We start from the raw sequence: 9,579 nt of genomic DNA on the forward strand, positions 1-9,579 counted from the left end.
AATAAATACACACGTAGTAAGATGCATTGCAATAGTCGTATTACTTGAATTTGTAAGCTGACCCGCAAAATCAGATCAATTATGCATAGTACACAAAAGAGACAAAGCTTTAACCATAATTGGTGCTTAACCTTCTTGCTCCTGCTAATGATTTTGGCCATGAAGGCATCAGAGTAAGGGGAGAAAGAACGGGATGGCGCCTACCGGAAGTTGTCGATGGGTGTTGACGGCCTGGGCAAGCCATCTCCCTCCATGATAGCTGGCAGTCGGCGGAGAGGTGTAAATATGACGAGATGTGAAAATAAGTTCGAGGAAATTAATATGAACCAACAAACTGACAAAAGCAGAATATAACACGAAAGTGTTGTTGTGAGCGCGAGCGCCCTGTGGTCTAGTTATCCTTGCCGTACCAAAAGTTACGGTGTCAGTCAGATCGCATGCGGCTCGGGAGGAAGGAAACAATACGATCTATCATCTTCAAGATTCTATACTGACGGCGTCTTGTCAGATCATTTATTCCGCGCGCACCGTTGCAGCTACCAATCTTCTCTCGTACACCTCGACACCTTCCCCCTTCCTCTATATTGCCTAAATCTCAGGCCACCGAGATCATCACCGGCCCCCAATACAGGCAACTTTCAAAACAGTGTGTACAGTGCATGCGATTGTGTAATCGCCGATTCAGGCTCGGAGAAGACAGACGGAGCCATTTTTGCCCTGCTTTGCACCAAGATAGCAAGATGGATGGATTTTGAATAAGTAGTGTGATCAGGCAGGGGATAACTGCTTCAGGCCTGACTTGATGCAGCTTATCTATACTTTAGTATAGAATCTGACTACAACTCAAAACTACAGCTACATCATCTATGAGATTCTGTACTTGGGCGTATTCTGACTAATATGCATCCTGGATGCAACGGAGTTCAGGTCCAAACTACAGCTCAAAACAGTGCTACTTGATTCATTACAATTCCATCTACATAATGCTCACACGTTCAATGTACTTTCTGCAGAAGTATCCAATCATACACACAATCAATTTGACATTTCAGTATAGGAGAACACAAATTCATCAGCTTCAGGGCATGCATAACATAATTGGGATTAGCAGTTAAACTGCATGATGGATCTCACACGCTACATGATTTATCGGTACACACCAAATTCAGTATTAGAGACAGAAAATTTGAGAATAAGCTACAGTCTTTTTTGCACCAGCCTACTGTCCCCATTTGCCCACACGAGTGCGTTTATCCTTCCCTCCTTATCGGCCTGTACATGATATGTGAAGTGAGGATCCTTTGAACCAAGCTCCGCAAACACCTCCATCGTTTAACTAACATCATCAGCCGGTTGCTCGCAGCTTATTTTGCCACACAAGCTCCTTGAAGCTCTTTTTGTGAAAGGCACATTCTCCATCGACCCAAGGAAACTGCCTAATGTTGTGCACTTTAGCAAGGTTCACATTGTTCTGCCTCAAATTCTTCATCAAATCCCTGCTGTACACGTTGATGTGCTTGTGCGATCGTCAGTGTATCGTCTGCGCATACGTGTGATACAATGAATGGTTCAGACTGCAGCAGCCTTATCAGAGTAGGGCACTAACGCCGGCAAGACCAGTATTATCCACAATAGATTTCCACTGCAACCACAATTTAACGACAAATGAGACGATGAACATGTTAGTGAAACAACCAGCTCATAAAGAAAGAATTGAAACCAGATTCACATACCGTCCTCTCAACATTCAGACAGCTTTTACCATATCGAATGCCAAATCCTTTCTCCCATAAATACAGATTGTAAAAATCGTATGCTTCACTCAATGTATTGAAGATTGTTCCGAGCTTCGGCACAATGGCGTTGTCTCCAATATCTGAAGCAAATCCACGTATTGCCCTCTCCATGACAGTAGTTCGATTAGGACATTGGGCTCCTACCAGGGGCGGTAGCACCAATCCTCACTCTGCTTGCACAAAACAGAATTTATATCTTCAGTGCAGCTGATATTATACACAATACTATCATATATTGATTATTTAAGCACATCAAACCATATGGCCAAAGCTGCTAACAAGTTCCATCGAAGGATTAATCAACATTGTCAGTACTATCAGTACAAGACCCATAAGCCATACCTATCTGAACCTATTCAAAAATGACTGAGCATTATGTTGTCTGTACTATCCTGTGTGTACAAAATGATTCTTCCAATTATTCAGCTGCTGTCCTATGAATTATTCAGGAGCCTCCCCCTTCTGGGTTACTATTTTTAATCAGAAATAGCACGACGAATCCATAGCTTCCGAGCTATTCTAAATATGACAAGAACTCTAATCAGGTTTATGATTCAGGGCTTGGGGACTGAACTTCACAATTTTCCACTGACCAACACTAATATTGCTACAATTTTTAAGCTGAAGAGTTACTATTTTTGCTGATGATTTTACTAATTTCCATTTCAGAAGTAACCAACCACTTTTCACTTAGGTTAAAAAAAACACTTTCCACTTTTCCTAGCTATTCTAAATATGACGAATTACATACCGTCGTGTCCATCTTCTCAATTGACTGCTCCGAAGTTCAGGGAAGCTTCAGTTTCGCATCTGCCACCCCTTGCGCCGCACAGATCTGCCCCATGGCGCTGCCCGACCACACTCTAAGTCTTGGCTGCTTGATCCATCCCATTGTGGTCGTTGGTGCTGATAGAAAGTTAGATAAAAATTGTGAACAAAAATAAGTAAAAGCCCCTCTTCTGGACAAAGTAAAATAAGAACCTCTGCTACTCTAATGTACATCCATGCAACCAAAACTCTGAGAAATACTTATAGCAACACTGATCAACAGTTCTCGAAAGACATTCCAGATTTTTGAACAACTACATGCCATTTAAGTATTAATCATATCCAGAGGTTGTAAGCTCATGATACTCCTACTATCTCATGACTAACTATATCCGAGCATTTATTCATAGATCATGCATACTCATACTATTTTTATGTACATAATCATGCTATATCTTTGTTAAATCAATTCCAATGCATGCACATGCACAAGTCTGAACTAAACAACCATATATGATGCATGAATTAAACGTAAACCAGCCAAGCCCCATGTGAAATAAAATAGTCCCTCCGTAAATTAATATAAGAGCGTTTAGATCACTAAAATAGTGATCTAAACACTCTTATATTTGTTTACAAAGGGAGTACTGAATTTGTAAATTGATGAGTGAGAGAATTAACTGACCAATAGTTCTGTACTTCAGCAAGATATAGATGACAACATTCTATGAAAATAAATCACACTGTCCTACAGAGCACAATCAAACCATTCCTGGTTCAGTTTAGCATAGAAGTACTACACTACTAAAGGAGAGCTAGTTCTCACATAGGAACAAAATAAGATCAATCACGCAGGGTCCAACATTCATATAGATAAAGAAATATCTATGCAACATCACGACACTTGCAAGGTAACTGTAAAGCATGCACATGGCACATCATATAACTATCCGAAACTTAAACGACTTCTATTTATGATTTAAAATTGAATCTAGTTGTAAATATGTTACAACATTCAATGAAGATTGCCGATTCTATACCTCAGATGTACCAGAAGATGTGTCCATTTTACTCTGCACATGTTTCTATAAAAAAATTCATATGGCTCTGAAAAGAAAAATAGCAATGTTAAATGAATATTTTGGAAGTTTATCATACAAATCATGTCAATAAGGGCATTTAAAATATTCTAAGCTTGCAATAATCTTTCAGCCCAAAATCACCATCTGGATGCAAATAAGCATGATTATGGAAAGCGGCAGTCAGTTAGGCACATGAAACAGCGAGCTTCACAAGAAGTTTACAGCATGCTGGTAAGCACAAACGCCGAGGAAGTGGTAGTCAGTTAGGCACCTGAATAAAATCAAGCTTCACAAGAAGTTTCTACTGTGCGAAATGTCTCTGAGCATCACACAATCATGTGTAAAAGCATCTTATGATCCTGCAATCAACAATGTGAGCTTATTCAGCAGATTGCATCAAAACCTTCCTCGGTGATTAATAGGCTGGACAGAGCAATTGCCAAAGGTAGCTCTTATGCATAAAAGGAAATAAATGGAGGAAAATGACATGAATTTATTTAGCCCGAGCAAACACTACAAACAAATTCCAATAACACAGAGCAGTAAATGGTCCACATGGGAGCTTCATTAGGCAAGCAACCTAGCTAACAAATATTTGTTGCGTCCCTACTATGTGGTCGTACATGAAGAATCAAGAACACACGTGCAAAAAGCTAGTTCTAACTGAATTTAACTTTCTAACTGAATTTAACTTTTAGTTGGCATTTATCTCTCATGGTAGTTTCCATTTTTTATAGGGAAACAAGATAGAGGAGAGCCAATAGAGAGGAGGCCGTGGTGACCAAGGAAACCTAAAATTCTGGATTGAATAAAAAGAAATAAGTTGGGGAGAAATTTAGGTCAGTAGACTGCTGAGCTCCTGCATATGCATGATTTTACAAATGTGATACCTCGGTGCTCCCTTCAGTTTTGAACGACTCGAAGCATCTAATTGTTCTGTTCTAAAATATTTTAATGTCTGCACTTTAGTACAGCAGCAACTATCATGAACTGAATTATGGCTGAAGAATAAGAAAGTAGAACCTAGAAAGGTCTACCATGCATACACAACAAATCTGAACAAAAATAACGAACACTAATGATTCTAAGCAACGCATAGCAAAACCATACTTTTGAAATATAACACAACAACAACAAGAACAAAGCCTTTAGTCCCAAACAAGTTGGGGTAGGCTAGAGGTGAAACCCATAAGATCTTGCAACCAACTCATGGCTCTGGCACATGGATAGCAAGCTTCCACGCACCCCTGTCCACTTTTGAAATATAACACGGGTCATTTTTTTATGTATTGTATATTAGTGCATTACTTATACAGTAGATATCAAATTAAGCAGAAGTGGGTAGAAATCAGCAGAAGTGGACAACAAAAGTCAGCAGCCCATCACCTTGCAATATATATATATAACATACTTTCACCGACCATCATACTGCTAAACACCAAGGTGCATTGGCCATCCGCTTGAATTATTATTCTGCAACAAAAGAAAAGAAAACACACATAGAGCACCAATTAGAAGGGCTCCTGCACACCCGTCAATGGTCTATATGCAACAAAAACAAACCATTTGGTAATTCATCAAGCTGATGGTGTGCATTAGGTTGGGCTTGCTTACATGGTACATAGGCATTTAGGCTACAGAAATCTTTAGAGATCAGGAGTGCATGCAACAGAGGGGAAGCTCGCCTTGGGTCTCCCCTAAATTTTCCAATGGTTGGCAGAGGAGGTGAGACTGGAGGCAGAGGTAGCGCCGCCGCTCATGGCATAGCAGAGGTGAGCCGGACCGCCTCCCTAGCTGGCTGGTAGCGCTGCCTCCATGAGGGCCGGCCTGCTCCTTCACCCTGTCGCCGACTTCCTCCCTCTTCCCTGTAGCTTCACCACTTTATAAGCAGGCACTGCTTGGCACAGATATGGCAGCCACATTAGCATCTGTAGGAGCAAAGAAAACAACAAACCTTGAACAAAACAGCACATAGAAACGAGAGAGGGGCATAGGGAGGCGTGGAGGAGAAAAGACCTTGAGCTGCTGTTGTTCCTCTCCATGTCTGGGCGTCATCATCCTCTCCTTCCCTGCATCCACCAACAAAACAGAGCAAACAGGGAGGGGTGAGGGGGAAACCACATCCACGGCTGCCGAAAAGAACCAAACAGAGAGGGGGGAGAGGGGAGGGGGGCACCTTGAACTTGAGTTGCTGGACGCCAGCACCGTGGAGATCGAGGTTCAGGTGTAAGAAGCCCTCGACGAAGGCTACCTTGGTGGCTGGGTGCGCCCCTCCTGCTGCTCCTCCTCGAGCAGGACAAGGCCGGTGGCTGCAGCGCGAGAAGAAGGCCATGCTCCTGTATCCTCCTGCTCCCCTCCTCCTGTCTCGAGGGCGAGCTCCTCCTGCCAAGGCCGGATCGAGGCCGACGGGCGCCGGCAGAGCACGGGGCGGCCGAGGCCGAGGCGCAGTGGAGAGGGAGGGGAGCGGGGCGGCTCAAATCGAGCGCCGTCGTCGTCTCCCTGTGCCTGCCGCTGGAGGGAATGGTGAAGGGGAGGAGGAGGCGGCGCGGTGGAGAGTAGGGTAGAAGGGGAGGACCTAGGGTTTGTGGTGGCTGAGGGAGAGAGATCGAGGAGGAAGGGAGGGTTGTGGAGTGCGGGCGATTGGATTGGGCCGAGGGGCTTTCGACGACAGGGTTACCCACGCCCCCGCAAATGGCGCAACGCGCACGCGGCATGCGGGGAGAGGGCGCACTCACACCTCGAAACGGCTTACCCAGCCAATAGGCACAGAACAATAGCCCACCCGTCATTGGCCATGTGAAGTTACCACGCGGTCAAAACAAGCAGCGAGCATCTAACGGCCCAAACGAAGTCAAAGACCAGATTGACCATGATTCAACGGCCAACGAAGGCTGAAATCGGGAGAGCCTCCTGAAGGTGAGTTGGCTAGCTTCTTTTTTGTTTTAAATTACATGAGGAATCACATCTGACATAATTATCCATCACTGATCCAATGCCTACGAGCTTTTCACATATTGTTCTTTGCTTAGTTACTTTGCCGTTGTCACTGTTACAATTACTACAAAACTGCTACTGTTACTTTTGCTATCGTTACCATTATTTCCATACTACTTTGCTACTAAATACTTTGCTGCAGATACTAAGTTATCCAGGTGTGGTTGAATTGACAACTCAACTGCTAATACTTGAGAATATTCTTTGGCTCCCCTTGTGTCGAATCAATAAATTTGGGTTGAATACTCTACCCTCGAAAACTGTTGCGATCCCCTATACTTGCAGGTTATCAAGACTATTTTCTGGCGCCGTTGTCGGGAAGCATAGCTCTATTCTTTGAGTCACTTGGGATTTATATCTGCTGATCACTATGAAGAACTTGAAAGATCAAAGAACTAAAATTTATCCCTCAACTACGAGGGAAGGTAAGGAACTGCCATGTAGCTCTACACTTGATTCTCCTTCCGTTATGAGTAAACTTGCGACACCTAAACCTGCTTCTGCTATTAATTCTAATATGTCGCAATGTTATTGATGATGCCACTTCTACTATGCATGATACTTGTGATGAAACTACTTATATGCTTGCTACTACTATGCCACTGGGTGAATTTCTTGATGAACAACTTGCTAGAGCTAGGGATAATGAAATTATTGAAACTGATAATATTGATGATAGTGATGATGAAGGTTCTCCCCCTAAATATGAATTGCTTGTTGTTCCCGAGGGTTATGTTATGGATGAAGAAACTGCTAGATATTTTTTTGCTTGCAATGATAGATCAGATCTTAAGAAATTATTAGCTAAGCTGAAACAAAAGACTCTGAATGCTAGAATGAAACATGACCCTGCTTTTGCTACTTCACCTATCTTTGTTACCGATAAGAATTATGAATTCTCTGTTCATCCTGAGATAATTACTTTAGTTGAATCTGATCCTTTTTATGGCACTGAATCAGAAACTGTAGTGGCACATCTTACTAACTTAAATGATATATCCACCCTGTTTACTAATGATGAGAAATCCCGCTATTATTATATCCTTATAATATTTCCTTTCTCATTAAAGGATGATGCTAAGACATGGTTTAAGTCTCTTAATCCTGGTTGCGTGCGTAGTCCCCAGGATATGATTTACTACTTCTCTGCTAAATATTTCCCTACTCATAAGAAACAAGCTGCCTTGAGGAAAATTTACAATTTTGTGCAAATTGAAGAAGAGAGTCTCCCACAAGCTTGGGGGAGGCTTCTCCGATTACTTAATGCTTTGCCTGATCATTCTCTTAAGAAAAATGAAATACTTGATATCTTCTATAATGGACTAACCGATGCTTTCAAGGACCACTTGGATAGTTGTGCTAGTTGTGTTTTCAGGGACAGGACAGTCGACCAAGCCGAATTGCTATTAAATAATATGTTGGCAAATGAAAATAATTGGGCACCTCCTAAACCAACTCCTAAGCCAACTCCTAATTGGGAACCTCCTGAACCAACTCTTAAGCCAACTCCAAAGAAAAGGGGTGTTCTATTTCTTAGTCCTGAAGATATGCAAGAGGCAAAGAAATCTATGAAAGAGAAAGGTATTAAAGCCGAAGATATTAAAAATTTACCTCCTGTTGAAGAAATTCATGGCCTCAATATACCACCTAAAGAAATACAAGGTCTTGATAACCTGACACAGGTAGTGAAGGTAAAGTCTCTCTATAGATATGATAAAGTTGAAATCTCGTCTACTAAGTTTGCTAGCCAATGCTTAGATGAATTTGATGATTTTATGGATAAACAAGGAAATTTCAATGATTATGTTAGTAGACAATTGAAAAATAATGCTTATATGATTGGACGCTTGAGTGATTGTATGTCCAGAGTTAAGGGCGAACTTAAACTCACTAGTAAACATGTTTCTATGGTCACCACTCAAGCCGAACAAGTACTTAAGGCTCAGAATGAATTGCTTGATGAATTAAATAATAAACATGATTTTGCTGTTAGAGTGGCTACTAGAACTGGTAAAATGACTCAGGAACCTTTGTATCCTGAAGGCCTCCCTAAGAGAATTGAACAGGATTCTCAGAGAAATAATTTAGATGTTCCTAGTTCTTCTAAAAAGAAGAAAAAGAAAAATGATAGGACTTTGCATGCTTCTAGTGAATCTAATGTAGAAACACCTGAAAATCCTAATGATACCTCTATCTCTAATGCTGAAACACAATCCAGAGATGAACATGAACCTAATGATGATGCTAATAATGATGTTCATGTAGATGCTCAACCTAGCAATAACAACGATATAGAAATTGAACCTGCTGTTGATCTTGATAACCCACAATCAAAGAATCAACGTTATGATAAGAGAGATTTTGTTGCTAGAAAACATGGTAGGGAAAGAGAACCATGGGTTCAGAAACCCATGCCTTTTCCTCCTAAACCATCAAAGAAAAAGGATGATGAGGACTTTGATCGCTTCGCTGAAATGATTAGACCTATTTTGTTACGCATGCGCTTAACTGATATGCTTAAAATAAACCCTTATGCTAAATAAATGAAAGATATCATTACAAATAAAAGAAAAATACCTGAAGCTGATATCTCCACCATGCTTGCCAACTATACCTTTAAGGGTGGAATACCTAAGAAACTTGGTGATCCCGGAGTACCCACTATACCATGCTCCATCAAAAGAAATTATGATAAACTGCCTTATGTGATTTAGGAGCCGGTGTCAGTGTTATGCCTCTTGCCTTATACCGTAGACTTGAATTAAGTAAGTTGACACCTACTAAGATATACTTGCAAATGGCTGACAAATCAACTGCTATACCTGTTGGCATTTGTGAGGACGTGCCTGTTGTTGTTGCGAATGTTACTATCTTAACAGACTTTGTCATTCTTGATATCCCTAAGGACGACAGTATGTTGATTATCCTTGGTAGACCCT

General features: G+C 41.5%; 1 long non-coding RNA gene across 3 annotated transcripts; it reads right to left on the reverse strand.

The window, feature by feature from the left end:
- Positions 1-1,001: 1,001 nt before the first annotated feature.
- On the reverse strand, positions 1,002-6,309 carry LOC119295403. Of its 3 annotated transcripts, XR_005143967.1 has the most exons (10): positions 5,823-6,309; positions 5,663-5,715; positions 5,261-5,540; positions 5,033-5,119; positions 3,918-4,005; positions 3,605-3,671; positions 3,250-3,312; positions 2,548-2,702; positions 1,734-1,966; positions 1,002-1,642 (listed from the first exon to the last, which is right to left on the reverse strand). It is a non-coding gene; the product is annotated as an uncharacterized LOC119295403 (long non-coding RNA). The 3 variants fall into 3 exon arrangements; XR_005143965.1 differs by lacking the exon at positions 3,250-3,312 and having other exon boundaries at positions 5,823-6,308; XR_005143966.1 differs by lacking the exon at positions 3,250-3,312 and having other exon boundaries at positions 5,261-5,574; positions 5,823-6,308.
- Positions 6,310-9,579: the final 3,270 nt, after the last annotated feature.

Source organism: Triticum dicoccoides, chromosome 4B (assembly GCF_002162155.2).
Source record: "Triticum dicoccoides isolate Atlit2015 ecotype Zavitan chromosome 4B, WEW_v2.0, whole genome shotgun sequence".
In the NCBI taxonomy this organism is placed as follows: domain Eukaryota; kingdom Viridiplantae; phylum Streptophyta; class Magnoliopsida; order Poales; family Poaceae; genus Triticum; species Triticum dicoccoides.